Source organism: Dromaius novaehollandiae, chromosome 1 (genome assembly GCF_036370855.1).
Source record: "Dromaius novaehollandiae isolate bDroNov1 chromosome 1, bDroNov1.hap1, whole genome shotgun sequence".
Lineage (NCBI taxonomy): Eukaryota > Metazoa > Chordata > Aves > Casuariiformes > Dromaiidae > Dromaius > Dromaius novaehollandiae.
The window spans coordinates 49,348,369-49,359,362 of NC_088098.1; positions in this window are offsets into that span (position 1 = coordinate 49,348,369).

The following is a 10,994-nucleotide window of genomic DNA, read 5'->3' on the forward strand; positions in this document are numbered from 1 at the left end:
TTTGGTCTTATTTCAAAGCTTAACCCTCATAAAATCACAGGAAGAAAAAATGGAGATTTGAAACATCTCGTTCTTAAGTTACCTAAATGCTTATGTTGAGTACATAGCACTTTTTTGCAGCTCTGTATGTATGTGCAGAAGAAAGTCTGATAGGCTTTGGTAAAAAAGATTGGCTATCACATACTGACATCAATTATTTCTTAAATTTCAGTTGGTAATAATGTTTAGATGTGACAGGAAAATTTGTTCCTTTTTTAATCTCAACATTTTTTTCAATGTTTATACTGCTTAACATTTTTACAGCTCTTCTTTATGCTAAATTACATAAGTAAAGAAAGAACTTCATGTGAGACCTGTAGTAAAATCTGAGTTCTCTGTGCTGAGCTATCTTTTAAATAATGCAGCTAAGGGCCAACACATTTCTCCCCAAGAAAATACCATTTAAATATTTTAAGTATCCATAATGAAAAAAGCTAGATTAATTTAAAGTATTTTTTCCGCCCTGACTTTAATTAGTGTATTGGATATCTGCAGCAGCCAACAGACTACATTTGTTTATGCTTAATTGTATGGATTACACAGTCTGCTGAATAAAGCCAGTTCTCAGAATCTTGCTGTACAACGCCCACTTTTGGCATCTATTTTGCTCCTTGTTTTAGACTTAGTGCTACCTGCAGAACAAATTTAGAGCTCCTTTGAGCAGGCCATGGCTGTTTCATTAAACATGTGTTAGGAAAACATTGGAACTCTGGAAAAATAAATCTCCATTAGCTCAGAGCTGGGGCTGCCCAGAGGTGTCTTACAACTCTTCGGAGCACCAGGAAGACAAGAACTTCTGCAAACCAGGAAATATTTAAGATGCCTGATAAAATTATCTGGCAATCTGAGGAGCTGGCAGTCATTGCCAAATGCTTGCCAGGAGCTTTCTCTCTGCTGGAGAGGTAATGAATGGCAAGAGAATTAGTCAGAGGAACTTGCTAATGCTATGATTAAGATAAAGGGAATGGGACTTTCTTTTGTTTTAGGGAAAGGACTTTGATCCAATCTGCTGGTTCCTTGCCACTCCCTTTCAAAAGAAAGATGTGTGTGTCCTGAGAGACCCAGTCTATCTCCTGAGAGTGGCTAGTTGTGTAGTCTGGGCTCATAGCAATTTGCCTTTGGATAGAAGTGATTTACAGGCCGCTGCTGATTCATGAGAGTCAAGGGAAAACCACAGTACTAAAGAGCAACCTGTATTTAGAAGTGAAGGAATTAACATTAAGGACCGCCCCCCCCCCCCCCCCCAAAAAAAAAAAAAAAAAGAGAAGTGAAAGAAACTCAACTCGGGCAGGTGTAACATTACTCCTCTGGTATAACCCTGCTGGATGGAGCAGGCACAGGCAGCTTCGAATAGCCCCAGACCATGAGTTTTCCACTAGCAAAAGGACTGCAGTATGCTCTGTCCTACCGTTTTCACTTCCCATTTCCCAGTTACTCTATACTGTCTGTATATTTACGTGTTATGGGGCTTTGGGCATAGTGCAGAAAGGGCTATAGCTGCACTGGACCTTATCTTAATTCTGTGTTTTCTTGTTTTTCATGTGTGGCTTCTCGTGACCCTTGCTAACTCGGGGGCTGGTACATGAGACCCTGCGGCAGCTAAAACTCAGTAATAACAAAGGTCTGTTTTTCAGCAAATTCCCTAGTTTTTTACCAGCAAGAGGAACGTTTTAGGCAGAGGCTCATGCTTGCAGGAGCAGCGGCAGTGGCCTGGCTGTGGCCGCAGCGGAGGTGTTATCCTGGCTGGCCAAAGGTCAAGGCTGCGCTGGCCTGCTCTGCTGCTGTCTGCTCTGTACGTGCACAGAGGGGAAATGTCACGTTCAGAAAGGATCAGAGGGCAGAGTTTTCGACAAAGTTGGGAGGGAACCAGCAGCTGAGGTCTATGTTCCCCACCCTTGATGGCTGTATTGGTTACAGGAACCGTAAGGGCATGAGAAACAGCTGGTGTGTCGGAGTCCTTTACTGCATCCCTCCTCCACAAAGTACAGCCTATCCCTGCCACTCTTCTTTTTTTCTTCAAAGTTTTCAACCAACCCTCTCAATCCTGTTTTGTTAAAAGCTGTGAGGAGGTTAAAGCTGCCCCTTGCTGATTGGCACCCTCTGCTGCTTTATTTAAGGCAAGCAGCAGCCCACAGTTAATTTCTCCTGTCTCCTAAGCTGGGTCCAGAGCCAAGCCCTGTTTTCGCCAGTGCTCCCAGTCTGTCCCTTGCTAAGTGCTCCTCAGCTGTGCCTTTGGTCCACATCCCCTTCTGCACCTAATCTAACCAGCTCCCCTCCACAGGCAGAGTGAGAAGATGTATTTGTATTCGCTGCTATTGAGGAGTTTGAATGACCTCAACCAGCTCTGGTGGCTTATTTCTTCGTTACCATTGCAGGAGCCCCACAAACTGCAGCATGTGCAGGGCAGGCTCAATGCCCACTGACCTGCTGGCTCTCACATGCTGCGGTGGGAGGGGTGGCTCAAGCAGGAGGGCTATCTAGCAGTTCTCAGGCAACTTTGTCTTTCAGGGAAGAGATGGTTCTAGTTCACGCCAGTTATTGGGAAACATTTCCCCAAAGTTTAAAAAAAAAATACACCTCTTCAAAAAAGCACGTAGGAAAAGTTTGCTAACAGGTTGTTCTCTCGCTTGTGTCAATGGTTGGGACTGGTCTCAGAGGACACAGGCAGGCTTTCAGTCCAAAAATCACAGGATGTTTCCTTGAGCCGCCAAATTACTGCAACAGCTGAAGGCTGGCAAACCCTCCAACCCAACACATGCAGTTTTCCTCATCAGAAGCATTTGCTACAAACCCTTTGAGGGAGCACAGCTTTTACTTCAAGAATATTTTCAGCTGTGCTTGCCCAAAGAAATCACAAACTAGCTAAAGATGAGCAACTGAAATCTGTTACATGTGAGCAGAATTAGAGCTTCAGAACCTGGTGTGCATCCCAGAGTGTGAGTTTCATTTATTTCGTGATGATGTGTTTTCCTCAGGGAGTTTTCTCTTATGTTTAAATGGAATTCCCTGTATTTTGATTTGTGCCCTGCTTCTTGTCCTGTCACTTGGAACCACTTGGAAGAATCTGGCTCTGGCTTCTTCACTCCCTCGCATCAGCCACATTGATAAGACTCCTCCTGAGCCCTGTTGGCCCTTTTTGCCACAAGAGCACATTGCTGGCTCATGGTCAGCTTGGTGTCCACCAGGATCCCCAGGTCTTTTTCTGCAAAGCTGCTTTCCAGCTGGTCAGCCCCCAGCATGTGCTGGTGAATGGAGTTATTCCTCCCTTGGTGCAGGACTTGGCATTTCTCTTTGCTGAACCTCATGAGGTTCTGCTCTGCCCATTTCTCTATCCTCTTGAGGTCCCGCTGAATGACAGCCCAACCATCTGTTGTATCAGCCTCTCCTCCCAGTTCTGTATCATCTGCAAACTTGCTGAGGGTGCACTCTGTCCCTTCATCTAGGTCACTGATGAAGATAAATTGGCTCCAGTATCAACCCACGGGGTATACCACTAATGACCAGCCTCCAACTGGACTTTGTGCTGCTGATCACGACTGTTTGAGCCTGGAAGTTCAGCCAGTTTCCAGGCCACTTCACTGTCCCCTAATCGAGCCTGTACTTCCTCTGTTTGTCAATGAGGATGTCATGGTGTTGAAAGCCTTGCTGAAGTTGAGATAAACAACATCCACTGCTTTCCCCTTTTCCACCAAGCCAGCCATCTTCATCGTAGAAGGCTCAGGTATCAGGTTGGTCAAGCATGATTTTCCATTCATAAATCCATGCTGACCCCTCCCAGTCACCTTCTTGTCCTTAATATGTTTAATATGTGAGGGTTTCCGGGATTATTTGCTCCATCACCTTCCCAGGGATCGAGGTGAGGCTGACTGGCCTGTGCTTCCCTGGATCCTCTTTCTTGCCCTTCCTGAAGATAGGAGTGGCATTTGCTTTCTTCCAGTTCTCAGGAACCTCTCCCAGTCACCATGACCTTTCAAAGATAATCAGGAGTGGCCTTGCAATGACATGGGCCCTCTCCCTCAGCACTTGTGGGTGCCTCCCATCAGGGCCCATGGACTTGTGTATGTCCAATATGTTTAAATGTTTCCGAAGTTGATGCTCCCCTACTGAGGGTAAGTTTTCCTTGCTCTAGACTTTCTCATTTGTCTCAAGGGCCTGAGATCCCTGAAGGCTGGTCTGTAAGTGAAGACTGAGGTGAAGAAGGGATTGAGTACCCTGGCCTTTTCTGCATCCTTTGTCCCCAGGTCCTCTGCTCCATTCAACACCTGGCCCACATTTTCCCTTCTGCTGCTGCTGTACGTGTAGAAACCTTTCTTTTTCTACTTCACATACCTCACTAGATTCGAAGTCAGGTGTGCTTTGATTTTTCTCACCCCATTCCTGCATGCTTGGACAGTGTCTCAATATTTATGGAAGCACCTGATGCTGCTTCCACCTGTTGTATGCTTCCCTTTTTAATTTTTCAATTTAGTCAGGAGCTCCCTGTTCATTCATACAGGCCTCCTGTCCCTCCTGCTTGATTTCCTGCTCATCAAGATGGACCATTCTTGAACTTGGAGGAGGTGATCCCTGAAAATCAACCAGCTCTCCTGGACCCCTCTGCTCTCCAGGGCCGGATCCCATAGAATTTTTCCAAGCAGATCTTGAATAGGCAAAAATCTGCCTTCCAGGCTGGTAGGCTTTTGATCCTGCTATTTGCCTTGCCCCATCCTCTCAGAATCCTGAACTCCACTGTCTCATGGTCATTGCAGCCAAGGCTGCCCCTGACTTCCACATGTCCAACCCCGTTCTTCCCTGTTTGTAAGAAATAGATCCATCAGAACATCTCCCTTCATTGCCTCTTTGATCACCTGTTGTCAGTTATCACCCCTGCACTCCGGAAACCTGTATTGTCCCTTCAGCAGATATCAGGGTGGTTCAAATTCCCCATGAGGACCAGGGCCTGTGACAGTGAGGCTCCTTCCCATTGTCTGAAGAAGGCCTCACCTTCTTCCTGATCAGACAGTCTACAGCAGACACCCACCACAACATCCTCCGTATTGGTCTGCCCACTAATCCTGACTCATAAGCTCTCAGCTGACTCCTCACCCATCCCAAGGTAGAGCTCCAGGCATTCCCACCTCTCTCTCACATAAAGGGCAATTCCCCCTCCCTGCCTTCCCGGCTTGTCCTTCCTAAAGAGCATGTGTCCATCCTGTTAACCACTCCCATCATGTGAGCTATCCCGCTATGTCTCCGTTGTCCTAGCGTGATCATAGCTCTGCAACTGCATGTAGACCTCTAATTCCTCCTGTCTGTTCACCATGCTGGTGAAAAGCGTTCAGCTAATTTTTCAGCAGGACCTGAGTTTTCACCCTCCAAAGGTGAAAAATGGAGGCACCTCAAATTTTTAAATAATTTCTAAAAATCTGGACCAGGATGTAGATTGCTAAAATACTGTTAAACTGTGATTGAGTACAGTGGATACAGGAGGATAGCACTTTTTCACACCTCAGTTATAGAACTGAAGTAACCCAAGGTCAGTTGTGAAGGCAGTCAAGGTCTCATTTCTCTTTATCACCTGTTGGCTGGCATTCCTGCTAGGGAAATCATTATATCTCTGCCCACTTTTATTGGCAATCTCAAAAAGAGCAGAAATATATCTGGGCCATTATACATCAAGCTTTTCAACTTAAAGAAGTGAGTATTGTTTACAGAACAAAGATATATTGCATCCAAGAAGCTTAAAGTATCTGGTTAGTTACAGTTAAATTCCCGGAATAAATTGACAATATTCCAAACAAGACTTTGCTTCTTTGCAATACAGTCCATTTTATTGGCATGCTGTTCAAAGGTTTCTGTTGCAACTCATATTTAGGAGAGTTACGTAAAACTTGATGTAGGAATGAGTGACAAAGGTTTTATTTATTTCATATTATTATCTGTTGACTTTTAAAGACCTAAGTAACAAGACAGGTTAAGCAACGAGTCAATGATTAAACTGATAAAATAAGCATCAACAATGCTAGTTTTTAAAGAGCTTTAGAAAGTATAAAGTATAAAAAGTAGTTCTATGAGTTGCAAGTAAGTTGAACTACCAAGATTTGCAGCTGCAGTTATATTTTTCTATTCTACTGCTCACTTACAGACTCTGATATTTATTAATGATTGTCTTTCTGCAGTAATTTATTTTTGTGTAATCTTTAATGTCAGAGAAGAGGTGTATGCTGGGAAAATCTCATTTTCAGATCAACTTTACAACACAGTTGGGTTACAGTTTGCCATATTTTCCTAAAATATTTTAAAAATGCTGTTTGTTCAAGAAAACTTTTTTTGAATATAGAAGGTATCATGTTATAGCAGTAACACTGAGGTTTCACTTAGTTCAATGTTACAGTTCATTATCTACTTCAGTAGCAGTCCCCTCACTCAAATTCACTAAATTTGAATTATCTTTCTTGGACTAAATTGAAAGTGGTCAGTGCGAGGGATACCCTTCCTTGACCTTCTATGCAAGGAGCTAGATGTGCAGAAAACAGAATGAAGTTCCAAGGTCTGTGTGTATTTCCAAGCTGATATCACATATTCAGGAGAAATTTTTTTTCTGTTTTCAAAAAATTGCTGAAATGCATTTTTTCTCCCTATCAGTCTTTTATTCAGCAGCATGTGTGCTTATTAGCTGGACATTAATGAGATAGACAATCTGAAATAGAGTCACCTGCTAGTATCTGGGCAGAGTAATTTCCATGCAGACATACAGAAAGAAATCCCTTTCACTGTGTTTACATGCAGACGACTCCTTCTGGCAGCATGCTTTACATAGGGGAAGTCTTCAGTTTAATAATTTTGCCTGTTAGAACATCTTCGGTTGTATCTAATAATCGTACTGTTTTAGCTGTATTTGCTACCTTTGATGCCCTCACCAGCTTCTACTTTCGTATCTATTGTCAGCTGATATTGTAGGAGAAAATCTACTGGAAAAGGAACAAGGCACAGTCTTACCCCTCCGTTTTCAGTAGCATTTTCTTTATTAATCGCATGTACACATTTTGTTTCCTTTGAGTAGAAATAGCAGCACATGTGCATGTTTGCGTACACACACGTTCCAGCCAAAGACATTTCATGTGTAGGTTTGCTGCAGCTTCTGTAACTTTAATGTATTCCTTTTCCATTTGCCATTGGGATAATTAGTTTCCATGTCCAAGACACGCAAAGATTAATAAAAACTGCTGGTGGAACACAGGGACTGATCCCACAGGCTCTGGAGGACTTATTCCACTGTGCATTAGTGGCTGAGAAGAAGCTGTCCCTACAGCTCACCCTCTGGGTGCGCAACTCCTTTGCTCAGGGGGAATCTCATTTTTTGGGAAAGGCTTGTCAACACAGAGAGTTACATCACAGTCCCTAAGGCAATTCTGCGGAAAGCTGAGGGAAAGGATAGAAATCTCTAACGTGGCTCCATATTCATGAGAAGCCAGTGCAGAGAGAGGAGCAATGGCTTATGCTGCTGGGTAGGTGAACTGCCATGCTTTGAACTGTTTTTTGCTCTTTTCCACAGAAATTATTTCACTCCTACATACCTATTTACAGTCACAGCCAAACCCTAAAAATCATGAATTTGTAAGACCCCTTTCTTGTGAAAGTTTGGCAGGAGGGGTCACTCTCAAAGAACTAGACAAATTTCCCATATATGTAATCTGCACTATCACTATTTTCTAGATAACCTGTTTCTGTTAAAGGATGAGAAGGGAACATGAAATGTATTTGCCAAGTGAGATTTGAGATAAATGAGGGATTTGTCAATGCAAATGATGCACATTTTGGGATATGACCCAATTTTGGACAAAAAGGGAGTTCAGATAAGGTTTTGATAAATGAAGCTCTTCTTCATAGCGAGTCCAGGTTAATACCGCTATGAGATAAGTAACCTCTGCATTTCCTGATTTGTTTTGTTTAAATTTAATAAACTTAATATTGCATTTAATTTCTTTCTTCCAAAAAGGGAAGTAATTTGTTTTCAGAATGGAAAGATGGAAACTGAAGATAAGAAAAGAAAGGTAAATAAACTGAATCCCGTAGTCCTCCCAAGATCTGTTGTTTCACATCCCCTTAGCTTTCTCTTCAACCACATTTTTCTTGGGTCTTCAGAGCCCCTTCTCTTCTCTGTAGCAGCTGTCTCCTTGGTGGAACCACGTAAGCAAATTAGTTATCTATGTATTTAACAACAGCATAGTCGGAGTGATCTGGGCCCTAGTGCATGAAATAAGGCTGTCTGTTTCTCCCTTGCTTCCTCCCATTTTGTCTCTGTGTTTCTCAGGCCCCAGGACACAGACCTCGCCTGCTCACTTGCTTGTTAGAGAACTGCTAATTACAGCAATTGCAAAAGGGCCCGTGCTCCCAGCTGCAGCAGTTGGGCAGCTCGAGCACAGTGTCTCACGTGACCAGACACAGCTGACGGTGCTCAAACTTAATGAGGACCTCACTTGTGTGGCAGAGTGGGGAGCACTGCTGTATGTCATGCTTTGCTTGCACCTCCGTGGGGCTACCAAAGAGCTGGGCCTCCATGGCTAGGGAGATTGCTGTCCTGGGAGGGCTGTGGCTATTTCAGAGCTCTTTGTGGGACACAGTCACAACTGCCTCTGTGGTGAATGGGGCTGGAAGGTGACAGCAGAGGGAAGGGGGTTGCGTGTGGCTATGTGGTCACAACTATACCTTCCAGATAGGACTATACCTAGGGCAAGCAGGTTGCTGTGGGTTGTCTTACAGAGGAGCTAGTGTCCATTATGTAAATGGCTGGAATTAAGATGGAGACAATCAAAAAATAATGTGATATACTTTCTCAGTTTTCTGAGCTTGGCAATATCTCAGTTGTACCCAGGATCAAAAATTATCTTATTTCCAGCCCCTTTCATTTTTCTTAGCTGGAATCATGAGCACTCTTCAGGTGACCTTACGACATTCACTTTTTAACGTTTCAGTCTATCCAGTGCAAGTTTGACATTAGGGGTCTAGTCCTGCTGCAGCTCCTCTTCTTAACCACTGCAGGGGCCTGAAATTGTACTTACTACATGTCCAATCTCTTAAAGGAAACAAGAGCCAAAAAATGCTTTGAGAGCAGCTCAGTGTCAGGGCCCTGGGTGCACTAGTCGTCCTGACCAGCCTCACTTGGGGCCTTCACCTGCCCATGGGCTTGGGACCTTCTTTAAGCTCAGCCCACAGCCCTCAGGCCTTGTCTGAGCTATGTTGCAGGTAAGCCTGTACCATCTCTGGCTCCCCTGGCTTACTGGCTGGTTTTCCCGGATGGTCTTCAGATGTAAGCTGCAGGCAGTTTTGTCTCCAGTCCTGCCTCTGCTCTGCCTCCCAGATGGACCTCAGGCCAACATTGCAGGTGGTGTTTCACAAGTGCTGTGTTTGGCCCTGTCTCCTGCTGCTCCTGACTGACTCCCTGGATAGACCCTGGGCCTGATTCACTGCCTGGCATCCTCTGGGACTGTCAGCTGTGTTGATATTGGCCTGCATTACTTGCTTGGAGGCTGTGCCCTGCTGATGGGGTCATCCTTGGCTCCTGGTTCATCCTCCCTTGTGGAGCAGCCCTGCCTCCCTGACACGTAAATGTCGTCCTTGCAGAAGCAAAACTAAAACTTCTACCAAACTGAATCTTGCAAGACTCCTTTTAGCTAAATCTGATGTTCTTTCTTCATGTGAATGTGTCAACATATGTAGTGAGCTTTCCATGGGCAGTCCTACAGCAGTAGGACTCTCTCAGCTGCTGAGCAAGTGACAGCACCTTGTGACCTGAGATGCTGTGGTGCTCATCGGACAGGCTGAGGTGACTTCTCTGGGCCTGGCGGCCTCTGTTTTAGCTACTCAGTCTAGATCCCGTGTCTGCCAGGCAGATCTCTGAAGGAGCAATGAGAGTAGTGCTCTGCGTAATACTTCAGAGAAAATATCGCTTCTTGAGAGCAAGAAGTTATAGAACAGAGGTATTCAAGTAGCCCAATGATTTAAAAAGGTTATCAGTGACTTTGACTTGCCAAATAACAGCTGAGGTTCCTCCTCCACCTCCAATGGTTTATGGCTTACATAGTCCATTCATGTGACTGCAAACTATATTTTTTTTCCCACCCTGAAAGGAATAGTTCTTTGTAAAGCATCAAATTAGTCCTTTTAAACATCTTTCTTTTCCCTTGACACATTATTAAAGCCAAGCAGTGGTTTAAATGTTTGCCAAATGAATTTCCTTAGTGTGAGCATTTTAGACAGATTCAAAAGCCCATCTAAAAATATCCCAATTTTTTTTTTAATAATAATACTTCAGTCATCACCTTTGACTTTTGGTTTAAAAGAACTACTTATTAATGAAAGGACAACATGCTCGTTTACTGGAATAGATCAACATTTCATAACATTTATAAAATATTTACATAAATGAAAGCTAACCCTTATTGAACTCAGTCGCTATCGTACTGTATAACATCAAAATGTCAGAAGAAAAAAGTGAAAGAGTTAAGTATATATTTACTCTGAGGCCTCTAGCAGAACTTCTTATCAGCTACTTAAATTAAAGCTGTGATTCCTCTAGTTTTTTAAACTTGTAATTCTTAGAAATGGGGGAGGGGAGGCAAAGCATTAAATTTAAAATAATTGAGAGACAATCTAACGTGGAATATTCCAAACTTATAAATAAATACATTCTGAAATTTCAATCGAAGTTGACTGGAAGGACATAGAACAAGTTCCCCATACTTAAGTTTAGTACCAGATACTGTAGCTGATTCAGCATATGCTCAGCTCTCCCCTTGCACTGTCAGCTGTAGGATCGTATTTTGTTAATAACGTATGTGCTTGCTACAGACCATTGGCCAAATATTAACTACTTGCTATTAGGAAGGAATTCCCCCTTTAGGACAGATCTTTCCATGGTGGCCATACAGTTTCATGCCACTCCACCTTAAAAATCTGAGTGACAGAGCCAGAAT